The following is an 8862-nucleotide window of genomic DNA, read 5'->3' on the forward strand; positions in this document are numbered from 1 at the left end:
AAGGGGGAAAGAATAGTGATGTTGGGGGATGGGCTGAAGAGAATGAAACAGTGTGTTTCGGGTGAGGCGGTGTGAAGGATCCTCTCTCTCGCGCGCCCGCTCCACCGGAAAAGCCCGATCCACCCGGAGCCTGTTCACGCGGCGGCGACGGCAGCAGCAGCAGCAGCATCTTGTAACCGCCGTGCCGTGTCCCTCTCCCCCCTCCCCCTTATCGGCAGCAGGGCACCGTCTGAAACCTACCTAAAGCAAATCATCAATCCGACTTCTTCTTCGACCACGACGGACGTTTTAAACAAAGATATTGGAAGGGTGAGCGAGAGTTGAGGGCGGGAGGGATGGCAGATGAAGGAGCCCGGTTTACGGGCAGAGGAAACCTAACAGACCGAGCTCGCGGGCGCTCCGATGGCAATCATCCGCCGCAAGACCCGCCCACCGCCCTTTTGCTGCACCCCATTGGTTCCGCAGTCCGCCCATCCTCTGCACGATTGGCGGGTCCCTCCTGTCCATCATTCCCCCCCCCATCTTCCCGAAGGGTGAGGTGTCGTTGCTGGTCACCGAATATTCTCGTTTGTCATGGTGAAGGCCGAAAGTGCAGAGTCTATTCCCCCTCCTCAGTACATTTGCGTACGTCTTGTATAAAATCGCTTTTTAGCTCATCGCGAATGGGTAAACGAAGGTGCCGGTTATTGTTTTAATGCACGAGATGAGTGTTTTCCAGCACGGAAACAGTCCATATTCCCAAACTACACTCGTCCCACCTGCCTGTCCGTCCCTTGGCCCATGTCCCTCAAAACCTTTGCTATTCACGTTCCTATCCAAATGTCTTTAAAAAACAGTGGAACGGCACCCGCATCCACCACTTCCTCTGACCGTCATTCCGCACGCGAACTATTTTTTTTCCAAAAAAAGTTGCCTCATGTCCTTTTTAAAAATTTTTCCTCTCGCTTTAAAAATATGCCCCCCTCGTCCTGAAATCCCCTACCCTGGGGAAAGGAGACCTGCCATTCACCTTTATCTATACTCTTCATGATTTCATAGACCTCTATGAAGTCACCCCCTCAACCTCCTACCTCCAGCAAAACAGATTCTGACGTTTACAGTCTATTTTTATATTTTAGCCTCTCCATTCCTGGCAACATCCTTGTAAGTCTTTTCTGAACTCTCTCCAATTTAACAATATCCTTCCTATGGTCGGGTGACCAAAACTGGAAATGGTACTCCAGAAGAGGCCTCACCAACATGCATTCCCAACTCCTGTCTGAGCAATGAATAAAAGTGTGCATAACTGTCCTGTCTACAAACTTCAAAGAATTCTGTAGGCGAACTCCTAGGCTGGCTGTTTTACAACACTGCTGAAGGCCTTACATTTAATTGTAAAAGTCCCACCCTTTACTGTTTTATCAAAATGTTTTACCTCACATTTATCCAAATTAAACTCCATCTGCCATTTCTCAGCCCATTGGCTCATATCAAGATCACTTTATAATCTTCTACACTGTTCACTACATTACCAATTTTGGTGTCATCTGCAAACTTATTCACCATACCTTCTCTCTAAGTAATTTATATAAATGACAAACAAAGGTTTACCCTTCATTGATGGTGGCACACCATTGATCACACTGTCCCCTGCTGTTAAGTCAATTTTGTATCCAAGTCTCCATTCCCATGTGATCTAATTTTACTAATGCGGAACCTTGTCAAAAGTCCAAGAAAACAATGTTTGCTGTTCCAACCTCATTAGTCATGGTTTCTTCTTACACCCTAAAATATATGCATCCCTTTCCTCCAACCATTAGTCGTTCTTGTTGAACTAGAATGCTGCTCTTTTATTCAAATCACATGACACCATCGACATATTTCTTTTAGTAGGCACTGAATAATAGCTCCAACTTGAATTTAACCTAATAATGGGTACAATCTGATTTACAGGATCCAAAACATTAACTTGGCTTTCTCTGCACAGATGTTGCCAGACCTGCTTAGTTTTTCCAGCAACTTCTGTTCTCATCTTTAATTTTTATACTACTCAAAATATACCAAAGATCACATGAGAAAAGTTCATATAAAGACCAAAAGATAAATGAAGAGGGATTCAAAATTGCATCAGTAAAAAAGTGTCCAGAAGAGAAAACGTCAGTATTTCTGTTTATCCAAGCATTGTGTTAGAACACAGGGTATTGCTTAATTTAAAAACCAGCAACACAAAAGATTTATCCTATGCAGTAATCTGTAATATCAGAGAATAATTAACTATGTACAAGCCCTTACTCAAACCTATCTTTTACCTTCCCTTCTATAATTGTCCCATAAAATTCCCAATTAGGATTTACAAAACAACACTTCTTATCTCAAAATCAGGCAGTATTCGGTTCTTCTATTTGGTTCTTCCTGTGTTTCTTTTCTTAGAAATTTCTGCATCAGCGGTTACTGATCGCAAAAAGTACTTTTAAGAGAGCTATTTTTCACGCAGTCTTCTACATGTTGGGCCTTGGCAGTTCTCCTCTCAACGGTTCAATTTTCCCTGGTCTTATACCCCCAAATCATCGGATTGTGTTTTTAAGGTTGGCTTTTAAGGTTGTCAGTATACTAAAGTCAATCTGGATTGGAGTTTGGTATTTTTCGGGGTATAAGTTAAACTGATTGGCGGAATTCAAATTTGTTTTTGTCTCCAGGCAACAACCTAATTGAGTTGTTGGACCAAGTGTTAGATTGTTACCTTATTGAGATCACTTGATGCTCTGTCCGGTAGTTCTGCTGCTTTTGACTCGCTTAAAGTACACCCACATCTTCATAATAAGAGAAAATGTTGGTATTTCTGTTTATTCAAGCATTGAATGAGGCAGCGATAGACTGTCAGTGTAACAGTAACAATTTTTTAAAAAAAGAAACAAGATCAAAATGGTATTATGGGGGAAACATGAATTTCAAAGTTATCTTATACATCTGGAACTGTGTAATTTTTAGTTAAAATGTCATTTTAACTAAAAATGTTTTAATTGCATAGAGCCAATTTGTGAAAAAAGCTTGGTCAAAATGTTGGTTGATAAGAGTAGATTGGGGATGCAGCAGTAACCACCCTTATTGCCCTTTTAACACCACCCTGTCAAAAGTGCTTGTTAAGTGGACAGTGTTCAACTCCAAGTAAGATATGTTCTTATACAGTCTGTGAATAGTGAAAGCACAGAGTGAGAACTGAGAGACCCTAGTGTAAATGTGCGGATCCTCCCCTTTACAACATTCAGAATTGCTTAGCAATCAACGACGTTGCCTTTAACAATGTAAAACATTGCATGGTGTTGAAAAGAACATGACCTTGAGCTATATATGAGGATATTACGCAGACAAGCAAAATCATGATCAATTGCTTAATTTTGATGAATAACTTAACTTTCTTGAGTGTTTCACATGGCACTTATTACAGTATTTGTCATGTGATGATGTTGAGATGTACTATGTTACATTATTATGTAACTACATAACTTCTTTAAATGTTTGTACAAAGCTATGGATGTTTTGCTGACCTTTGGAATTCAGAAGATGGGATCAGTTATCAGACTGTCATCAGCAATGGAGATGTGGCTATTGCCTCCTGTTTTCAGGAAAGCTCAGAGATTGGGTGGTTTGTGAAAGAGAGCATAGATTTACATTTGTTTTACTAATGTAAAAGCTATAACATTTAGAGCTGCCATTACAAATGTTTCACAGGGATTTCTCCACTGCACATTATTACATGCCATTAGCATTAAAATATTTTCAAAATGTGAACCACGCAACTTAGCAGCTTTTTCAACAGAGGTTGATAAGATAATCATTGATTTTATTCAAAACATTGATTATCAGTCTAATTATTTGGGAAAATAAAGTAGTTGCTGGAAACACAGTCTTCAAGCAGCATTTGTAGAGAGAAAGGTTAATATTTTGAACAGTTTTCATCAGAACTGTCTAAAGCATCGACTGAGCTAATGTGTATCTGCATGTTTCTTGTTTTTTTGATTTCCAGCAGTTGCTGTGTTTTTAATTGTTTAATTCATACAATTACTTTTCGAAATAGCTCTTGGGTGATCAACTTCCTAGAAAATTTCTGATCAAACACCTGTAGTTTTTACCATTTGTTGCCACCCTTTGTCCGTTAGCCTCCAATCTTCACTCTTCCACAGATCAGGTTTCCCTGGTTCGAATAGTGGGTACATTTTATCCCTAACCACAAGTTAACTGTGAGACAACAATAGAATAGCAGTAATAATACTGGACTCTTCATTCAGCAGCCCAGACAAATGCTCCAAAGACACGACTTCAAATCCCACCATGGCAGTTGGTGGAATTTAAATTCAATAAATAGCCATAAAACTACTGGATCATCTTTAAATACACATCTAATTCACTAACGCTCCTTGGGAAAGAAACATGTCATCCTTAACAGTCTCTTCTACATGGGATTCCAGACCCACAGTAATCTCTTAACTTGCCTCAGAAAGACCTAGCAAGCTACTCTCATATAAAACCACAGTAGAAAAGTCAAAAAAGTCCACCATGAGAATGTTATCTGGCTTGAACCAAGGAACAAATTGCACCATACTCAATCTTCAAAGTGCTGCTAACTAACGTTCACTAATGTTTGAAGATATGCACAAAATGGGACAGCTGTTCCACAAACTAATCAAGCAACTGCCCAGCATAGTCAAACCCACCAACCAGATATTATAGTCAATGTCCTACATTCCGTCATCAGCAGAAGAAAACAGTTGGGAAGGAATATCCCGAAACATTGACTCCAGATCCATGAAGCATAATGGCATTAAACCAAAAAAGGGCAAGGAAACCTCTTGCAGATTATCTTATACTGCCAATGAGTCAGTACTCCTCTATGTTGAACACTACTTTGTAGAATCACTGAGGATAATAAGGGTGCACTTTCATGTTATCAACGACAACAGCTCAGTAGCACCAGTACTAACTGAACTGACTACATCCTGAAAGGTAAAAACAATGACTGCAGATGCTGGAAACCAAGAGGAGGAAAACTTCTTCAAGGCAGGCATCCTTGCAAGAGGATTCGCAGTAGAGTTTTGTTTTTACCTCGTTGATTTTAACCCTACTGCGAATCCTCTTGCAAGGATGCCTGCCTTGAAGAGGTTTTCCTCCTCTCTCTACAAGAATCTCAGGGAGTCCCTCTCCCACTGCAACTCCCAGGTCATTTCCTCTGCCCTGAAGCTCTTCAACCATGTCGTGTGGTTTCCATACATCCTGAAAGACCAATCTGCCAGACAGACCTGAAGCTGTTGGTGAGAGAACTATCCATATAAGGAAGGACTTGTGTGACCACACACCAAATCTGTCCATTTTGGGTGTACCTGTGCATGATAATATTGATAGGAGTGACCACCCCACAGGCCTTGTTGTGCAAATGTCCTTTTTTACCCAACCAATTGTGTTGAAATTCCGTGAATATGATGAATGGGATAGATTCTAGCAGTTTCTAAATTGGGCATTGAGAAAGTGTTGTTGACCATCACAATCTGTAATCTCATGGTCCAGAATATATCCCACGCCGTCATTACCATTGAGGCAGTGGATTGCAAGAAATCATGCTAGGAGGAAAACTAGATATTTGTTATACATGTTGCAAACTTGGTTAAGATAGAATAGAATCCCAACAGTGTGGAAACAAGCCATTTGAGTCTACACTGACACTGAAAAGCATCCCACTCTTACCCACCCACCTACTCTATTCCTCTAACCCCGCATTTTCCGTGGCTAATCCACCTAGCTTGCACATCCCGAGACACTATGGGCAATTTGGCATGGCCAATCCACCGAACCTGCACATCTTTGAACTGTGGTAGGAAACCTATGCAGACACAGGGAGAATGTGCAAATTCCACACAGACAGTCACCCAAGGCTGGAATTGAACCCTGGTCCGTGGTGTGAGTCCTTGTCCTTCTCAATCTGTCTGCAGTCTTTAGGACAATGCATTTCCTCACCGCCATCATCTAGCTTATTGGGATTTAATTTAATTTAACTAGTTCCTTTCTTATTTATCCAGGCATAGCCAAATAATTATCTGCAATAGCATTGCTCCCTCTTCCATATATTTACCTTTGGGTCCCCCAAGGATCTATCCTTGACTCTTTGTTTTTCATCTACAAACTGCCTCATGACAATGTCTTCTGTAAACAGTGTCATTTTTTGTGTTCTCTGACATCCATCACTTCCTCCCAAGTATTTTTCTCTTGTGCTCGCTGTGTTGTTAGAATGCTAACTAGCATCCGTTATTCCAAATAAATGTTGGGAAGACTAAAGCCATTGGCTTCAGTCCTAACATCAGTGTCTGTTCCCTAGCTACTGACTCCTTTCCTCCCACTGGCAACTGCTTGAGAATTAACTAAATTGATTGTAATTTTAGTGCATATTTAGTGCAGAGATAATCTTTGAAGTGCAAATGCCATTAAGACTGCCCATTTCCAACTCCATAATTTTGTATAACTCCACACTTTTGATATTTCATCATCTGCTGAAACTCTCAATCTAGCATTTGTTACCTCAAGACTTGATCATTCCAAGACATTCCTGTCCAGTCTCCCACATTTAACCCTCAATAAACCTGACTTTGTCCAAAACTCTAATCCCCATTCCTAACTTGCCCCATTCACCAATTACCCTGTATTGCTGACCTACATTGGCTGTGTGTTAAGCAACTTATTAGTTGTAGAATCCGTATCCTTGTCTTTAAATCCTTCATGGCCTTCACCTTCCTATCCCTGTAACCTCTATTTCAATGATCCAATGAAATATCTCCATTCATCTAATTATGGCCCGTTGAGCATCCTGATTTTAATCATCTGCGTTGTGGCAGGGCCATAAGTTTTGAAATTCTCATCAAGCCTCTCTGCTTCTCTTTCTTCCTTTAAGACACTCCTAAAATTAATCTTTTTGCCTAATTTTTAGTCATTTGTCCAAATATTTTATTATGTAGCTTGGAGGCAAATTTGTTTGATAATGAACCTGTGAGGTGTCTTTGGATAGTCTAAGGTGTTTCTCAGATTAAAATAATTGCTGTTGTGCTCAGTCTGTAGAATTATAAGAAAACAAGGAATTGGAGAAGGGCAATCAAGCCAACCAGAGTTGCCACATCCTTCTGTTACAGGCTATTCTGAAAAAGAGTCACTCAACCTGAAGTGTTAACTGTAATTACTCTTCACAGGTGCTACCATACCTGCTGAGATTTTCCAGAAATTTCTATTTTTGTTTCAGATTTCCAGCATCCACAGTCATTTTGATTTTTTATGCCATAATGAGGACTTGATTGTAATTCTTCAACTCCGTCTAAGTCATTCTACACATTGAAGATTATCAGTTAAACAATTTTATATTTATATGCTTCCACGATGGCTCAGTGGTTAGCACTGCTGCCTCACAGCACCAGGGTCCCAGGTTTGCACATTTTCCCCATGTCTGCGTGGGTTTCCTCCAAGTGCTCCGGTTTCCTCCCACAATCCAAAAATGTGCAGATCAGGTGAATTGGCCATGCTATATTGCCCATAGTGTTAGGTGCATTAGTCTGAGGGAAATGGGTCTGGGTGGGTTATTCTTCAGTGTTGGTGTGGACTGGTTGGGCCAAAGGGCCTGTTTCCACACTGTAGGGAATCTAATCTTTCCACATCTCCATTGATTTACATTGTTGATTAGTTTTACAAGATATTTAACTTTTCTTTTTCACATTGAAAGAAATTGTGTGAAGGGGACCAATTTCTTCCTTTTTAAAATGTGTCTAAGAAGAAACCAGCAATGGTAAACATGAGCTTTCTGCTGAATTTGAATTTTTAAAAAATATTTTAGCTGCGGAAGAGGGAACATCTAACTGTGACCTCACTGATAATTTCTTATAGGTTTGAAAAGCACGTTTCCACATATAAACAAAATGTTCCTTACACACGTCTACACTTTGCATGGCTCTATTGCAAAAAAGCCAGGGAATGAAACTTTATCTTTGAAAGCAAGGAACATAAAGATCAGTAGAGATGTAAAAGGATGTGCTGATTCACTGTCATTGTATTGCATAACCTCAAACTTTACGAAAGGGTGTTCTTCTAATATCCTGTCTAGTATTTATCTTTCACAGCACAATGAAAACAGATTCACTGATCGTAGATCACGCATGCTATTTATGGGACATTGCACAATGCTAATTTCCTGATGATTGTTTTGCTCATATGTTTTACGAGACTATCTCAGTGGTGGAGTGTTAATGCGTCATAAAAGTGCCACAGTGCATTATTGTATATTTAGCTGATATTGAGATATAATCTAAGAAACAGTCATAATCTTAGATAAATAATGGTTACTCAGCACGACGAGTTAGAGGATAAATTAATCTATAATTTAATCAAATTATTTTTGATGTGAGTGGCTGTTTTTATTCCTTCTTTATGAAGAAAATAATTCTGTGCTGCTGGCCTGAATTAGTGCTCTGAAATTGTAAAATCTTTGCCTTTCCTAAAGGTACATCATAGGTGTAATGTAGAATTTGTTGGAGGAACCCATGGGAGCACCAGAATAGTTGCTAAATTTTAATGCTAGCTGCATGATTACTTGAGTTTTCATATTTCAAGAAATGTGACTGCTACCTTAATGAGTTTAGCGGCGGCAACTCTGCGTTTTGCTTCGAGGAAGAGGTTTCTGAACTTTCTGTTGACCCTTTACTCTGAACAAGTTCCAATCAGATAACTTTGTGATAAACTGAAAAAGAAAACACAGGCCAAATGGCCACACCAACAAAAGAATTGCAGAGTAGGAGATACTGGCTGGTGGGGACTTGGGGAGGAATTTAGCAAATGTTTTTCTCAGGATTCTATGACATT

General features: G+C 40.0%; 1 protein-coding gene across 2 annotated transcripts in view; it reads right to left on the reverse strand.

The window, feature by feature from the left end:
* Positions 1-428, reverse strand: part of gpcpd1 (glycerophosphocholine phosphodiesterase 1) — a 70967-nt gene extending 70539 nt beyond the window's left edge. For both annotated transcript variants that reach the window (XM_043696567.1, XM_043696566.1), the window contains exon 1: positions 241-428. The gene's annotated coding sequence lies outside the window, so the exon portion shown is untranslated. The remainder of the gene's footprint in view (positions 1-240) is intronic.
* Positions 429-8862: the final 8434 nt, after the last annotated feature.

This window comes from Chiloscyllium plagiosum, chromosome 9 (assembly GCF_004010195.1).
Source record: "Chiloscyllium plagiosum isolate BGI_BamShark_2017 chromosome 9, ASM401019v2, whole genome shotgun sequence".
Lineage (NCBI taxonomy): Eukaryota > Metazoa > Chordata > Chondrichthyes > Orectolobiformes > Hemiscylliidae > Chiloscyllium > Chiloscyllium plagiosum.